The sequence below is a fragment of the Notamacropus eugenii genome, chromosome 2, assembly GCF_028372415.1.
Source record: "Notamacropus eugenii isolate mMacEug1 chromosome 2, mMacEug1.pri_v2, whole genome shotgun sequence".
In the NCBI taxonomy this organism is placed as follows: Eukaryota; Metazoa; Chordata; class Mammalia; order Diprotodontia; family Macropodidae; genus Notamacropus; species Notamacropus eugenii.
This window is the reverse complement of record NC_092873.1, coordinates 263,653,809-263,670,830: the sequence shown is the minus strand read 5'-3', so window position 1 is coordinate 263,670,830 and position 17,022 is coordinate 263,653,809.

Genomic DNA, 17,022 nt, shown 5'->3' with positions numbered 1-17,022 from the left:
TAGAAAAAGGTGAATGTGAAGAATCATGATTTGAAGACACAAAATGAAATGGCAAACCATGCTTAAAATATGAGCTAAAGGCTTCTGATTCCTGGTTCCACTGCTCTCCCTTCTCTCCCTCTAGGAATTGTCTAGTTAACAATTCTGTCTCTTAGGATGCTGTGTTAGGACTTCCACAGTTCCTTGGATCCTAAGCCCATTTCACCACTTGCTCAGAAACCTCCGGAAGATTATAATAATAGTGATTGGTCTTTTTGTAAAAATTTGAAATGATTTCCTTTTTAAATAAAATTTATCCTAAATAGAGGCCATGTGGCCCTTTGTTTTTGTAAAGTGTCCCCAAAGTCTTAGTGAAGTTTTAATCTATTAAAGCTTAATAATATACTTTATTGCACTATATGACAAGCAATACACATTATTAACTATTACTAACATATATTAATATATTATAATTATACTATTAAAACTTTAAACTGTACTAAAACTTTGGAGATAACCCATATATATAAAATGTGTAACTGTTTTATGACTAAAGAGGATAAATTTTTAAAATGAGAAATCACATAATTTTTTGGAGATTTAATTTGTCCAATTGTTACCTTTTAATTGAAAGGTAACTCCTGGCAGCCAAGAGTCTCTCTGACTTAAACCATCAAAAGAGAAATAGGAGACAAAGGCTGGGAAAGGGGAGATGGAAGAAACAGCAGGAAATCAAAAGCAATTTCTCAGGGCCAGCTAATAAGAAAGCTTTGGTTACTAGTGGACTCAACCCCATTGGGCCAGAGTTTCAGGTGCAGATACTGCTCTTCAGCATCCCCTACAGCTTAAGAGAGGTGAAGTTTCTCAAGAGTACATGTTGATCTAGGCTGCCCTTTCTAGTTTGAAAGGGGAAAGATAGGTACTGTTACTTTTTGCTGTATAAGACCAGGTTTACCTTGACCAGAGAGCTAACTTGAGCTGTTTGTTGTGTGCCTGTCTAATTGCACAATGCAACACCCTGGTAAGTAAAGAGCTGTCTGAGTCTATACAGCCAAAGATAATCAACCTCGTGAGCTTTGTAGTTCTTTGATTTAAATGGAACTGCTATTCTTATTAAGTTTCAAAACACTCTTTAAGGGTAATTATAAATTGAAAGAACTTATACCTGCTATATTTGAGTATAGAGAGAAGAAAGTTTGTCCAGCTGGAGAGCTGTAAGGTTCAAGAGATAAGCAATTAGCAGAAAAACAGCTTCAAGGGCTAAATATCAACCAATCAAGACACACTTATTAAGCACCTTCTATGTGCCAGGCATTGTACACACCAAACCTCCAAGTCCCAAGTTGTGAATTACCCTGAATATCTGCGTTATCTCCCTTATCTGCTTCCCCTGCAGGTAGCTGTGCCCACTTTCCTCATCATTTATTAAGTGCAGTGGTGGGTGAATGTGGCTTAGGTTTATGTGCACATTGCAATATATTATTATTCATATACATTTTAAAATATATGAATAACCATGATGTGATTGTTTCTTTTGCTTTCTTGTTAATTAAATTATGTTTAAGATCTAGAAATATTATCCTTGTAAATGGCTGGTTTGTATTCATAGAAATCTACCAGGGGGAACTCGAGTCAGAATGAAGTATTTGTCTCAACAAGGTCACCCCCTGGAGCCCTGAGAGAATTTTAATGTAATCACTTACTGGTGTTTCTCTGAGCATCTAGACCTGCCCTGAGCTAAAGCAAGCCAACCCAGAGAGTGAGCAGGTGTCCACAGACCTAAGGCATAAGACCCCTACCCAGTGTGGGTGACCGCTCCATCAACCATGGTGACAGTGTATTTTAGTGTTTTTTCTGCGAAATCTCTCTCCAGTACTCTGCTTCCTTTCTATCCAATTGACACTAGGATTTTTGCAACAGCTTCCTAATCATTGTTACACACACACACACACACATACTCACACAATAGCTTGACAACATTAAATGAAAGGAATGTTAGACTTGAAGTCTAAAGCATGATTTGGAGTCCCTGATCTACCATTTATTAGCTGTACATTCTTCGTCAAGTCATTTAACATCACTGAGCCTCACTTTCTGTATCTATAAAATGGCTATCATAATACTCATACCACCTACATCAAAATCTTGCCATGAAGACCAAATAAAATATGCATAAAGTACTTAATAGTCATAAAACAGATTTACTAATGCAAGTTACTATTTTCATTCATCCATGTGGTCTGGTATATAGAGAGTTGGCTTCAATTCAAATCCTGCTAACCTTATACTAGATGTGTGACCCGATCCTTAAAAAAAACAAAAACCCAAGCTACAAATAATAGAGATTCATGGTTTTATCTACAACGTTCTTTTTCTGTTCTTTGAATCTGGAATTGTTTGTGTTAGTTATTTAGTATAACAAAAAAAAATTAAAAAGAAACCAAAAAGAAATGGAGAGGAAAACACACCGTCATTACTTACCTGGGCTTTTCTTCACATCCAGCCCTGTGATGTCAGGAAACTTGTCTCCTTCCTTATCAAGATACTGCTAATTGCCTTTTTCACTATAAGGGCTCAAATCTTGACTCTCCACCTTACTTTAGGCCTGGAACTTCTGGACTTAATTTGGATCTTTAATGATAGCACATGTAGTATCTTTTATTCTGAATATCAATTCATGCCAACTATGGGCAACTGAGTCCTCTATATCCATGGTTATATTGTAATTTCAGCAAGCAAGTTTGGAACTATGCCCCAAAAGTCACTAAACTGGGCATAATCTATGACTCAGTGGTAGCACTACTGGGCACATACCTCCAAAGAGATAAAAGAAAAAGGGAAAGAATACATTTGTACAAAAATATTCATAGTGGTATTCCTTATTGTAGCAAAGAGCCAGACATTAAGGGAATATCCATCAGGTGGGGGAATGGCTAAACAAATTGTGGTAGGCACACTTAAGGGCAGTGAGGTGGCATAAAGGATAGAGTGCTGGACCTGCAGTCAGGGAAACTCATTTTCTTGAATTCAAATCTGCCCTCAGACACTTCCTAGCTGTGTGATCCTGGGCAAGTTACTTAACCCTGTTTGCCTCAGTTTCCTCATCTGTAAAATGAACTGGAGAAGGAAATAGCGAACCACTCCAGTATCAAGAAAACCCCACGTGGGATCATAAAGAATCTGATATGACTGAACAACAGCCACAAAAATATGCTCTTAATAAAACAGTATTACACCATAATAAATAACAAAATGAATAGATTCAGAGAAACCTGCAAAGACTCTTATGAACTGATGCAGGGGATATTTCATAGTACCATGATCATAGAAACATAGATTTAGAACTAAGGAACCTTAAAAGACATTATGTTCAAATTGTGCTGATAAATGTTTAAAAACCAGCTCTCCTCAATGAACAGAACCAGGAAAACATTGTACATGGTAACAGAAATACTGTGTAATCACGAACTTTGATAGACCTAGCTCTTCTTAGCAATGCAATGACCTAACACAATTCCAAAAGACTCGTGATGGAAAATGCTATCCACGTCCACAGAAAGACTGGAGTCTGAATGAAGATCAAAGCATACAATTTTTTCTGTTTTGGTTTTTTCTTTCTCGTGGTTTTTCCCTTTCATTCTAATTTTTCTTTACAACATGACTAATGTGGAAATATGCTTAATATGATTGTACATGTACAGCCTATATCAGATTGCATGCTGTCTTGGGGAGAGGAGAGGGAAAGAAGAGGGAGAAAACTGAAAATTCAAAATAGTACAATAGTGAATGTTGAAAACTAAAAATGAATGAATAAATAAATATTCAAAAAGAAAAAAAAATCAGCTCTTCTCCCAAAATATGTAAGCAAGACACACTTTTAAATTTAATCTGAATTACTAACATTTTCTCTATTACGTTCTTAAGTCAACAAGACAAATATATCATACTATTTTTCCATTTCAAAAGTGTAAATAATCTCTTTGAAAATGTAACTGCCTCCTCCTATTTTGGAGATGAGAAAGCTGAGGCACAGAAAATTTGAACAATGTACTAATAACACAATTAATAAGTTTTGGGGGATATAATCGGAACCCAGGTACTCCTGACTCCAAATCTAGTGCACTGTGTCATGTAACCTTTCCTACATTGTATCCTCCATCCAGAGAAAGAACTGATAAATAGAAGTATGTATAGAATAATTTATGTATATACGTACGTATGTATATATACACACACATGCACCTATTTATGTCTAATGGTGGCCATTTCTAAGGTGGGTAAGGGGGAAAAGAAGAAAAAAAAGGAAATTTACACAATAACTTTGTTGTATATTTAAAAGGAATAGCGGATTGTACATAGCAGATTTGCAATTTCATGTACAATTATCTTTTTATTATACTGTGTTATGGAAATCCTTGTTTTATTCCATAAATGTAAAAAAAAAGATTTTTTTCTCAAAAAGAAAAAGAAAATAAATAAAAAGCATCCTCACTCAGGCCCATGCTGCTTTCTATTCTCAACTTTCATTTATAGCTATGTTTGACTAGCACTTTTGTCACAGCAGGAGGTGAGTTCAAATAGGAAAAATACATTGTATTATGTTCCAGGAGTTCTTTTTATTTTCCCATTCCCATTGCTTTTAAAATCAATTCCTCCCTGAAATTCACCTGACAAACTAGTGGAACCCATGGGGATGAAGGAGTAGGTGAGGGCTGTATTCATTCAATTTTCGTTTGTATAGGTCAGAACCTGCGATTTCATTGGCATGGCCAATACCTGATGAGGAAATTCCCCTGGTCAATTTGAATTGGCCACTGTTGTGCAATTTACATTCTTTGAGAATTGCCTGGACACTAGGACATTAAATGGTTTACCTAATCAAGCAGAATGTGTCAGAGATAAGACTTGAACATGGGTCTTCCTGAGTCTTACTACTGTTCTCTAGCCTGGAAGCCAGGCTGCTTTTCATGGCACTGGCACCCATGGGAATGGAGGAGTATGCTGGGGCCATATTCATTCAGCAACATTCAACAGACATTTATAAAGTACCTCCTTCGTGCAAAAGACTGTGGCAGCAATGAGAAAGACAGAAAGGGGAATGAAAAAAAGTCTCTTGGCTATTAAGAAGTTTGTAATCTAGTAGGGGGAAAATTAAGACCTGCATCCAATAACTATAATACCTAGTAGAGTGTGACAGTGTTTGAGAGGTACCAGGTTAACTATTGTATATAAGAATAGACCCGAAGGAAGAATAATAAAGCAGAGGCCTGCCCTCCCTGCAAAGCTTCAAGGACATTGGGGAGGTTAAAAAGAATCAGGTGTGGCCTGTTAACAGCCTGGAGCTTTCGACTTTTAATCCAGACTGAGGAAGGCCTGTCTCCCTTTCTGGCTGTGGGCCAAAGCAAGTCTCTGCCTGTCTCCCTCCTGGCATCCCCTTACATCACTGAGGTTTACATAGGGGTTAATTATTTTGTGTCTATAAAATACTTTGAAGATGAAACACTGATGAATATTATCTCTGTTGCATCCTGAGAGCTAATGGTGCCCAACTGCAGTTAACTAATGTCAACTTGCACAGATGGAAAATTAAGGATAGCTACCTCCTTGAGGGAAGTAACCTGAGTGACCAGGTACCTGCAGAGGTCCCAGTGACCTTGGCTTGTCGACCTAGAGAAACAATTTTGTAGAGTGTAAAAAAGGCACAACACCCTCCAGACACACACACACACACACACACACACACACACACAGTATAACATACAGTGAGTCAGAGACAGCAGTCAAAGGAAAGGCTATTTTCCTTGAGAGTTAATGAAAGGAAAACTATGTCAATGGCTGGTCTTTCAGGAAGGCAGCAATTTAGATTCCCTGTCCTGTCATTAAACTGACCATCCCTTTCAGTGTGTAGCAGTTTTTCAGTCTGTATTGAGTAACGTTTTTCCAGAAGCTAATTTAAATCTCCCTCTGTGACCCAAAGACTTCTTTCTTTGGGTCACCTTTTGGTACTCTGGCTTAGAGGATGTTACTGCTGTTCCTTAAAGCCAGATGAGTCTTTTCTCTGATCACCAGGTTGCCAGAGGTACAGAACACACAACCCAAACCCTTTCATTGGACCTTGGATGGCTTCATGAATCATCTTGTCACATCTTTTGAGGCCTCGCCAGGTAACTGCTTACAATGTCTCAAATGGAAGGAAGACAGGAAAGGAAGTTTGCTCTTCATTGTGAGGTCCTGGGTAGAAAAAAGGACCCTCCTATCTCACTCATTCAACAAGCCCTTTGACAAGGGTTGTAAATGAAGTTGGAATGGAAAAATAAATGTCTGGTAGATTAGCACATAGCTTACACACACACACACACACACACACACACACACACACACACACACACACACACACACACTCATCCCTCCCTATTTCAGATTCTGGTTTTCCACATTAAGGCCAATTTAATTATACTAAAAATAGGCTTTTAAGATTAGGTTCACTTAGACATAAGGAAACTGAGGCTGAGAGCTTAAGTGACTTTCCTAGGGGTCACCCAATTAACAAGCATCTGAAGCAGAATTTGGACTCAAGTCTTCCTGCCTCCAAGCCCTGAATTCTATCCAGGGAGAATCCTGTATCAAGGATCCAGAAGTCCTAGAGAGTAGTCTCAGTTACACAACAAACTACCTCCATGACCTTGGGAAGGCTTGTTTAGCTGCTTCAAGGGCTTTGACTAGATAACCTTTAAGTCCCTTCCATCTCTAAATCTGTGATCCCATGAAAAATATCTTTAATTTTTGTAAAATAGTCTAATAGAATGTATAAGGTACAGATTGCTGTTTTCTTAGCTAAATTTTGGTTATTTTGTTTGTTTAAAAAAAAAAGATTAGGTCCAACTAATTAAAAGAATAGAAGTGATCTAGATTCAAGAAAGATCTGTAACTCAACTGGCTTTGTTAACTAACCCCTCTGTGAATGTGACTCTACTATTAAAACTGTTAAAATCTGAAAAGCCTCTTTCAGAAATGAACAATCTAAGTTTGTAGTTAGGATCTGTCTTGGGGCTTAAGCGTGGGAGAAGCTGGAATTCTGTGTCATGCTACTCATCTGATTGATTTGACTTATTTCTGTCATCATTCTAAGGTTGCAGGTCCATGTTGAGAGCTACTCACAAGTCTCCCTGGCTCATCTGCCCCTACCGAGGGAAAATTTGGGGATACCTGTACTTCCAACAGTCTGGCCATCAGCTCACTACTCATACTAATTAACCCAGCTCATCTGCTCCTACCCAAGTAGCACTTGGGGATGTAACATAATGGCACTTACCCCAAAGGGCAGCCATTTGTTCCCCAAATGTAAGCACTCTGATTCACATGGTATCAAGCAGAATAGGTTTTACATAGCAGTGTAAAGAGCACAGAAAGCACTTATGCTCAAGTCCACAAATAGTCTAGAAATCTAATTCCCTTTCTAGTGGGCTTCCGCCTTTTCACAGGAACTACAGAGCTTTCTAAACTCATATTATTTATTGTATATAGTAACAGCCACATTATATGATAACTTTGATAGATTTATCTCTTCTTAGCAATTCAGGGATCTAAGATGGCTCCAGAAGACTCAACGTGGAAAATGCTGTCCACATCCAGAAAAAGAACTATGGAATCTGAACGTAAATCGAAGCATATTGTTTGTTCTCTCTCCCTTTTTTGTTTCTTCTTTCTCGTGGTTTCTCCCATGGGTTCTAATTCTTTTATACAGCAGGACTAATGTGAAAATAGGTTTGATATGAATGTATATGCAGAGCCTATATTAATTTACATGCCATCTTGGGGTGGGGGGAGTGGAGAGATGGGAAGAAAATTTGGAACTCAAAATCTTATGGTAGCAAGTATTTAAAACTAAAAATAAATTAAATTAAATCTTAAAAAAATAAACTTGTACTTTTCTGGGGGCTCTTCCCCCAAGGGGAAAGAACTCATGACCCAGTTCTAAAGCTACAAGTCTATGAAGAAATTAAAACATAGCTTGCCTTTCAGAGGTCCAACCTTCTCCAGGGTTGTACACTGCCCCATAACTTAGAGTACTGCTCTAGCAGGGGATCCAGTCAAAGGCACAGTGTCTGGGACAGTTCTCCTCTTCCACTCACAGTTCCATTGCTCCAGCATTCTGACTTCTCACCATACTAGACCCATCATCAAAACTCATCCTTAAGTGCTGCTATCCTCTCTTCCCAGCATGGGTGGAGGTCTGTCTCAAGAGCTATTCACCTCTTCTTTCTCAAATGTTCACCTCAATGATTTCCACTACAGGTCAGTACCTCCTGCTGATGGTACCCAAACCCCATGGCCATTCCCATTTTCCATGTTCTTCTGTTGAAGCTTAGATAGGACATGCAATTTCTGCCACACATTTGTTCAAAAAGTATTTTTTTTAATCCAATTAAATATTTTATTTTTCCAATTATGTGTAAAAACAAATTTTGATATTCTTTTTTAAAAAATTTTGAGTTCCAAATTCTTTCCCTCTCTCCTTTCCCTTCCCCTTCATTGAGAAGCCAAGCAACTTGATACAGGTTATACATGTGCAGTCATGTGAAACATTTCTGTATTAGTCATGTTGTGAAAGAAAACACAGACCAATAAAAACCCCAAGAAAAATAAAGAAAAAAATGTAAAGTATGCTTTGATCTGCATTCAGACTCCATCTATTCTTTTTCTGGAGGTTTTGTTGCTTCCCTTCTTGGATCATCTACTATCATGAGTCCTTCTGAATTGTCTTAGATCTATGTATCACTGAGAAGAGCTAAGTCTTTCACCGTTGATTACTGTACAATATTGCTGTTATTATGTATACTGTTCTCCTGGTTCTTCTCACTTCACTTTGCATCAGTCCAGGTGTCAAAAATATTTCTAATCCTCAGCCACTATGTGCTACACCAGATTTGACATCAGAAAACCTACAGGCATCTGAATATAAGCTTTGTTACTTACTACCTGTTCAACCTTGGGCAAATTATTTAGTTTATCCAATCTAAGTCTTAGTTTCCTCATTTTTTAAAATGAAGGGATTAGATTAGTCATCTGAGGTCCCTTCAAACTCTACAACTTTGACTTATATCACAAATTTGTGGTCCTGTGGTATTACGGAAGGAGAAGTCACAGAGTAACATAAGCTTCCTTATAGTACTGCTGAGAAAGTGAGAATTTGAAACATGAAACAACTAGAATTTCAATCTAAAGTAATAAATGCAGGGTGTCCCAAAAGTTTTCAGGCAATTTTTAACTATTAAAGTTTGAAAATGCAGTAAGACTCATCCTGTTACCGACCCTTGCTTCTACATGCCTTTTAAAAATGGAAGTCAGTTCAGGAGCTCATTGTACATCCATATTGTATGTTACACATCTCCCCCTTTCTTATGGCAATCAGTTGTCTTTGTGTTATCAACAGTTTTTTCTTGCATGCCATAGCAATTCCATTGAACTGATTTCCCACTATAAAATTTTAAGCTATGCAACCCTATTTCTTTTTTATCTGAAGTTCTTGAAACTTATTCTTGAAAACTTCAAAGCAAAAAAAAATGATGAAAGAAATGGTTTCAAAGAAACCTGGGAAGACTTTTAAGAACTGATACAGAGTGAAGTGAGTAGAAAAAGGAGGGAAACTTATTGTATATAACTTCAATATTATAAAAATGAACAATTCTGAAAAACTTTGTAAAAATACATGCATGTCAAACTCTGCTTACCTTTCCCTCTTTATTTATCATGAAATCTAAGATAGTGTTCACACACTCACAAGAGTCCTATTATTCCACAACGACTTATTTTCAGAAGAGAAAGCCTTTTCCTTCGGTCACTTCCTCCACCTTTCAAATAGTAAAATTATTATAACAAGCCACATATTTATCACTTATGTTACCTTTTACAAAAAAAAAGAGAGAACTTCAGGATATGTCTGAAGACTTGATGTCCCACATCACTATTATATCATGTCTCTGGGCCTGAGATGGGATCTCTTTTCCACTCTCATCCTTCATTTCCTCTTTTATTAGGTGACTAGTATACTCGGACCAGGATATTTCATTTTTACCTACCCTGACCTTCACCTCAATGTTTTTCACCATGTTTCTTCCAATTCTAATAGATGGATTTCTTCATTAGTTTATCTTCCTAATATACAACTTAATATACTTTAGCACCCCTTTTTATCAAACCTATTGATTTTAAGCAAGAGGTAGCCATTTTCCAGTTCTGAGTCACATTCCACTAAGGCTCAGTGATATCCCTGACTTATCTCCTTGTGGTATTATCTCTCCTTCATTTTGCTTATTATCCCTATTTTGTATATTTTTAAATATATGGCTGAGGTTTTGCTGTTTCCCTTCTTCTTGGATCATCTTCTATGCTGGAGTGTCCACTGGTGTTCTCCACTGAATCTTCTTCCTTACTATTCTCTCAACATAGAGTCTCTCTTAACGGAGCTTCACCAATCACTGACTTCTAGGGAGCTTACAGAAGGACATGGATAAGAGTCACACAGCAATCACCCATCTATCTGTGATTGGAACCCCAAAAAATGAATGAGTTATAAGAGAAAAAAGTAGAGTAGTTTGCATTTTCACTACTGTCTGCATACAATAGGAGTTAAATCAATAAACCTATGAATAAAAATAGAGAGCCAGAGCTGACACTTGGAAATGATTTTATCTTATCTAAGTTGTGGGTGGCAATATTATATTTTGGGTAAAATGAATATGAGAAAGTGAGAAATCATTTCAATTTTTAAAGTTTTTTAAAATTAGCCTTGCTAACCATTTTGATAACCTAGACCTGCCTGAAACTTCTCTGAGGCCATTTTACAACTATAATTTCCTGATGAGTGATGGGTTAACTTCTAGCTACATTATCTTTAATCATTAAAATGGGAGACTGTAAGTGGCTAGTACTTTAAGACAGGATCTTAAAACTACAAAGGCAACTTAATAGCTAATAGGAATGTAAATATATTTTCAAAATGTTACATTTATTCAGAAATGTAGAGGCAATGTGGGTAGTAGATAAAATACTGGGCTTGAAGCCAAGAAGACCGAGGTTCAAATCTGACCTCTGACAATTACTAATTTTGTGACCCTGGACAGTAGCCTAGGACTTTTCTAATAAGACATAAATGGTCGGAATTTTGTTTGTTTTGCCAAGTTTTAAATTTTTTTATTAATGTCTTTTGGTTTTTTTAACATCATAATTTTCCCTTCTTGCCCTCTTACTGTCAGAGAGCTATTCTATATTTTTAATGGTATTTTTTAAAGACAGAAGAGAGAGAAAAGGAAAATTATCAGTACAACTGATCAAAATATCAAAAAAAAAATCTAAAAATAGCTTCATTATACATTTGCATACCTCCCACCTCTGCCAAGGATGGGTAAGGGGAGTTGGCTCATATCTCTTCTATTGAGCCATGTTTGTCCATTATAAATTTATAATTTATTTTTTGTTATTCTTTATGTTTACATTGTATCATGTATGTTGTTTTCTTGGCTCTGCCCACTTCACGCAGCATCTGTTCTTTCCATGCTTCTCACAATTCCTTATATTCATCATTGCTCACAAGACAGTAATATTCCATTCCATTCATGCACTACAATCTGTTTAACCATTTCCCAATCAAAGGGTTATCTACTTTGCTTCCAATTCTTCGCTATCACAAAGAGTGCTGTCATAAATATTTTGATGTACAAAGGGACTTGCTTCTTATCAATGAACTCCTTAGGAATCTCCGGATCAAAGGAGACAAAAGTTTCAGTCCCTTTATTCGTACAATTCCAAAGTGCTTTCCAATTGTTATACTAATTCAAAACTCCACCAACAATGTACTACCATACCTATCTTTCCACAACCCCTCCAACATTGACGGTTACCATTTTTTGTAATGTTTGCCAACTTGTAGCGTAGGAGGTGAAACTTCAGGGTTGTTTTTATTCACATTTCTCTTGTTACAAGTGTTTTGGACCATTCTTTCATTTGGTTGTTGTTTTTCAGTCTTTTCAGTCATGTCCGACTCTGTGAGTTTTCTTGATAAAGATACTAGAATGGTTCACCATTCCCTTATCCAGCTCATTTCACAGATGAGGAATTGAGGCAGATGGGCTTAAATGACTTGTCCAGGATGACACAGTTAGTAAGCGCCTGAGGCCAGATTTGAACTCAGGAAGATGAATCTTCCTGACTCCAGGCTAACCCAGCACTCTATCCACTTCACCACCTACCTGCCCTCATATGGTTGTTAAAAGCTCGAAATTCTTCTTTTGAGAACTCTTTGTTTATATTCTTTAATGACTTATTTATTGAGAAATGACTTCTAGTTTTACATATCTATAATGATATATACATATATCTGGGATGCCAAATTCATTTTAGAAAAATTTGATACAAAGATTTTTTTTCTGATAAAGATCTTTGAAAGGAAGAGATTCCCACATCAGAGTAAAAAAAAAAATGCAAACTGCCCTCTAAGGAAATCACAAATCATTTTTTTCAGAAACATGAACAAAAAAATGGTGACATACTTCCTACTGCAGAAACCAAGTACTATCTATTCACACACAGTAACAAATGTTATGTAGCAAACCATCATCAGGTTTGCAAAACACTACAAATATTCTCATACTTAATCTCACATACATTATAAATTAGGGAAGCCAAGGGGAAAAAAATAAAAGCTCACTTTAGTTACTAGTTCTCAGTCCTACATGGGGCTAAAGGGTAAGGAAGTAAAAGAGAAGTTTTTAACATCTCCATAAGAAAAGACTACAGGTTGCAGCTGAGAACCATATGCCTCATTTTATTTCTCCTGGTTATTTTCTGAATTAGATGAAGAAAACTAAATCCATACAGCTGCCAAGTGTGTCCCTTTATGGTTTCACTAGGGGAAGACTAGCTATTAAAATTAAATGTGGCTACATTAAAAGTATTTTAACAGACAGACCCTATTACTCACACTAATGCAACTTTAATACTGACTCTTTTTAGAGTTGATGGTTTTTTCCATACATTTTTTACATGTTATTTATTTCCACTAACAGTTGCAGCTTGGAAGATAGGATTTTCTAGTTTTCTGAGAAAATGAGAATCATTAGAAATGTTCCCTCATCTACAAAAAGGGGAGGGGAAGGAAACACACTCTAAGACTTCTTCTAACCCAAGCACTTAATAAATGGTTGTCAATTGATTGATAAGAAATAACCTTTGTAAAGGGAGACATGTAAAGGAGTTGGCCCTTGAAATCCCAATCACAGACAGTGCTGAAAACAAGATGTTAAACTATTTGTAAAGACAGAGCCAGGGATCCCTTTACATGGTACGAATGTATCCTCTGTGTGAATTGCAAAAGGATAGAATGAATGATAACCAGATTGGGGGGGAGGGGGAAGGGCAGAAGGAGAAGCAAATCCCTCCGTCCACCTTCAAAAATAATTTTCCTAAACATTTTCTAATAAGAGGTAGAGTTGAAAGAAGACAGTAGCAAGTAGAGGACCCAGATTTTTTACCACAAGTTTTCTCACTTTTTTTAAGTGTTCTTACAATACACAAACAAGCTTTCAGGAGTGTATTTTAATACCTGCATAGCCAGACTCCACTTTTACCTCCCTCATAAATAACCTCTAAGCAGAGGTTCCTAACATGGGGTCTGTGAATCTGTCATTTGTACCATTTGAAAATTCGATTTCAGTATATTTGGTTTCCTTTTTAATCCCATGTATTTATTTTATGCATTTGAAAGCATTATTTTGAGCAGGGATCCATAGAATTCAGCAGATGTCAAAGGGGTTCCACAACACAAAAAAGATTAAAAATCCCTTCTCTGGTGTTTTGGGGAATTTTGTCCCTCCACCTTCCAGGTTAACTCCCTTGATTGAAGCTACTGTTGCTCCTGGGATTCTTCCCAGTGAATAACTAGAGGAGACCCTAGGCATTGCTTAAACAGTCTTTGGGAAAGCAGGTGCTTTTAGCTGTCTAGTTTACACATGAAAGAAAAATCATTAGACTAGAATAAAAGCAAATAGAGAGGGAATGAAAGAATTGAACCCTGGAGAGCTAAGAAAAATAAAACAGTAAGAAGAAAAAGAGAAAGAATGAAGAGAGAGAAGGAAAGAAGGAAGGAAGGAAGGAAGGAAGGAAGGAAGGAAGGAAGGAAGGAAGGAAGGAAGGAAGGAAGGAAGGAAGGAAGGAAGGAAGGGAGGGAGGAGGGAGGGAGGAAGGAAGGAAGAGGAAGGAAGGAAGGAAGGAAGGATGAAAGAAAGAAAGAAAGAAAGAAAGAAAGAAAGAAAGAAAGAAAGAAAGAAAGAAAGAAAGAAGAAGGAAGGAAGGAAGGAAGGAAGGAAGGAAGGAAGGAAGGAAGGAAGGAAGGAAGGAAGGAAGGAAGGAAGGAAGGAAGAAAGGAAGAAAGAAAAAGAAAGAACCTGAATTCAAGGAACTTGAGAATAATTATGGGCTGGGGCAAACAGGAAGAAGGCTTTCAGAGGAAGGAACACAATTCATCATCTCAAATACAGGGAGGGAGACAATGTCATTTAAAAGGGAGAGCTCATGTGTAAAAAGCTGCTTCTTCCACCTCCTGTGGGGAGAATGAGCTTACTGGGAAAGAAGCTGAGTGAAAATGAGAAATGGGATCTGATGGAAACCTGGACAGCAGCTGTGTGTGTGCTCTTACAATGCTGCTGCTTCTCTTTGTATCTTAAACTATTATTAGGGAAATGATCTAGGCCCTCCCCTTTGCTGGCCATTGCTGTTTTCTTAGTCTCTAAGTGGAGAAAATATATATTCACCTGGAGGAGAAAATGGCAAACTCCAGATCATCTGAACCTGAGATCCACCATACATAAATGGATCTTGCCTTTAGCTTTGATGGCTCAGTGGCACAGCCTGAGTTCCAATTCATCCTCAGACACATTAGCTGATCACCCCTAGGGAAATCAATTAACTTTTGTCAGCCTCATATTCTTCATCTGTAAAATGGGGAATATAATAGCACCTACCTCCCAAGGTTGTTATGAAGATAATATTAGTAAGGTGCTTTGCAAACCTTAGAGTTCCATGTAAATGTTAGTAGTATTATTAATTATTGTTATTCAGTAAGGCTTTGTGTATACACCACTCTAAAAGAAGCTCCCACCTCGCCTTGCAATTTCCTCTTCCCTTTTTCATTCCAAAGTAAATACAACAATCAGGCAAGTTGCCGGACTTGATTTCTTACTCCAGGCATACCTCAGAGATACTGCTGGTTTGGTTCCAAACTACTGTAATAAAGTGCGTATTACAATAAAACAAGTCATGAATTTTTTGGTTTCCAAGTGCATATAAAACTTAGGTTTATACTATACTGTAGTCTATCATGTGTGCAATAGCATTATGTCCAAAAAATGTACATACCTTAATTAAAAAATACTTTATTGCTAAAGAGTGCTAACCATCATCTCTGAGCCTTTTATGAATTGTAATCTTTTTTGCTGGTGGAGGCTCTTGCTTCAATGTTGATGACTGCTAACTCATCAGCGTGGCAGGATACTGAAGGCTGAGGTGGCTGTGACAATTCCTTAAAACAAGACAACAATAAAATTTGCCTAATCAATTGACTCCTCCTTTCACTTGAACTGTTACATGCCATCATAGGGTTATTAATTGGCCTAATTTCAATATCGTTGTTTCTCAGGGAATAGGGAGACCCCAGAAAAGGGAGAGAGTAGGGGAATGGCAGGTAGGTGGAGCAGTCACAACTCACATAGCATTTATTAAGTTTATCATCTTATATTGGCCCATTCCTAGTACCCCAAAACAAATATAATAGAAACATCAAAGATCGCTGATCACAGATCACCACAACAGATATAATAATAATGAAAAGGTTTGAAATATTGTGAGATGTGCCAGAATGGAATACACAGACATGATGTGAGCACAGGCTGTTGGGAAAAAATGGCCTTAATAGACTTGCTTAACCCAGGTTGCCACCAATTTTCAATTTGTAAAAAAATAAAAATAAAAAGGTTACATCTGCAAAATTCAATAAACTAAGGCACAATAAAACAAGGTATGTCTGTATAAGTCTTCCTTTCCATCCAAAATCATTTTTACCCTGTATTTTCTTCTAATACCCATTCAAAGGGGTCTCTGTTACCCACCCTGTGGTCATTGGCTGCTGGGAATGGAGGTAAAGCTGCAAAAAACTGAAAGTGGATGGTTTGGATGTTTGGGGTAGGGGGTGGCATGATCTTTCTCTTAAAGAGAAAAAGGGGCTGGGGAGGGGGCAAGAGCTCATTTTGTGTCTAGCTATCTTGCCCGTTTAGCTCCTGGCAATTTCTGTCTCAGTCCCTCGGTTCATATTGGCATCATCCACAAATGGAAAGTGCATAAATTCTAATGTGCTGAGGATACAGGGAGTTAATAGGTCATCTTGTGCCAGGGCTTCAGTGTGGTTTGGCAAAGTGGATTCTTTCTGTGGTGTCTTACTCCTTTTTCTGGCTTCCATCTTCTCTTTTCCCCCTCCCAAGATCCTTCTAGAATGATCAAAAATCAAAACAGACCTTAAGACCGGGGAATCAGGACAGAATCACCCGTCCAGAAGTTTATTTCCTTTCCCCAAGTCTCTGCTTGATCTGATTGCAGCCCAAGGCAGATGTGTGCTCATGTGTGTGTATGTATATGTGTATATGTGTATATACATGGTGTATACATACAGATACACTGTGTATATCTACATGGTGTTTCAAAAGTCTTAGTGCAGTTTTAAGGTGAATAGAGTGTTGGGCCTGGAGTTAGGCAGACCTAAGTTCACATATGGCTTCACACATTTACTAGCAGAATGACTCTAGGCAAGTCATTTAACCTCTCTTCCTCAGTTTCCTCATCTATAAAAGAGGATGCGAATAGCCCAGACTCCCAGGGTTGTTGTGAGGATCGAATGAGATAATAATTGTAAAACATTTAGTACGGTGCATTATACTACATAGTAGGCACTATATAAAAGTTATTATTAAGTATATATACACACACAAATGTGTGTAT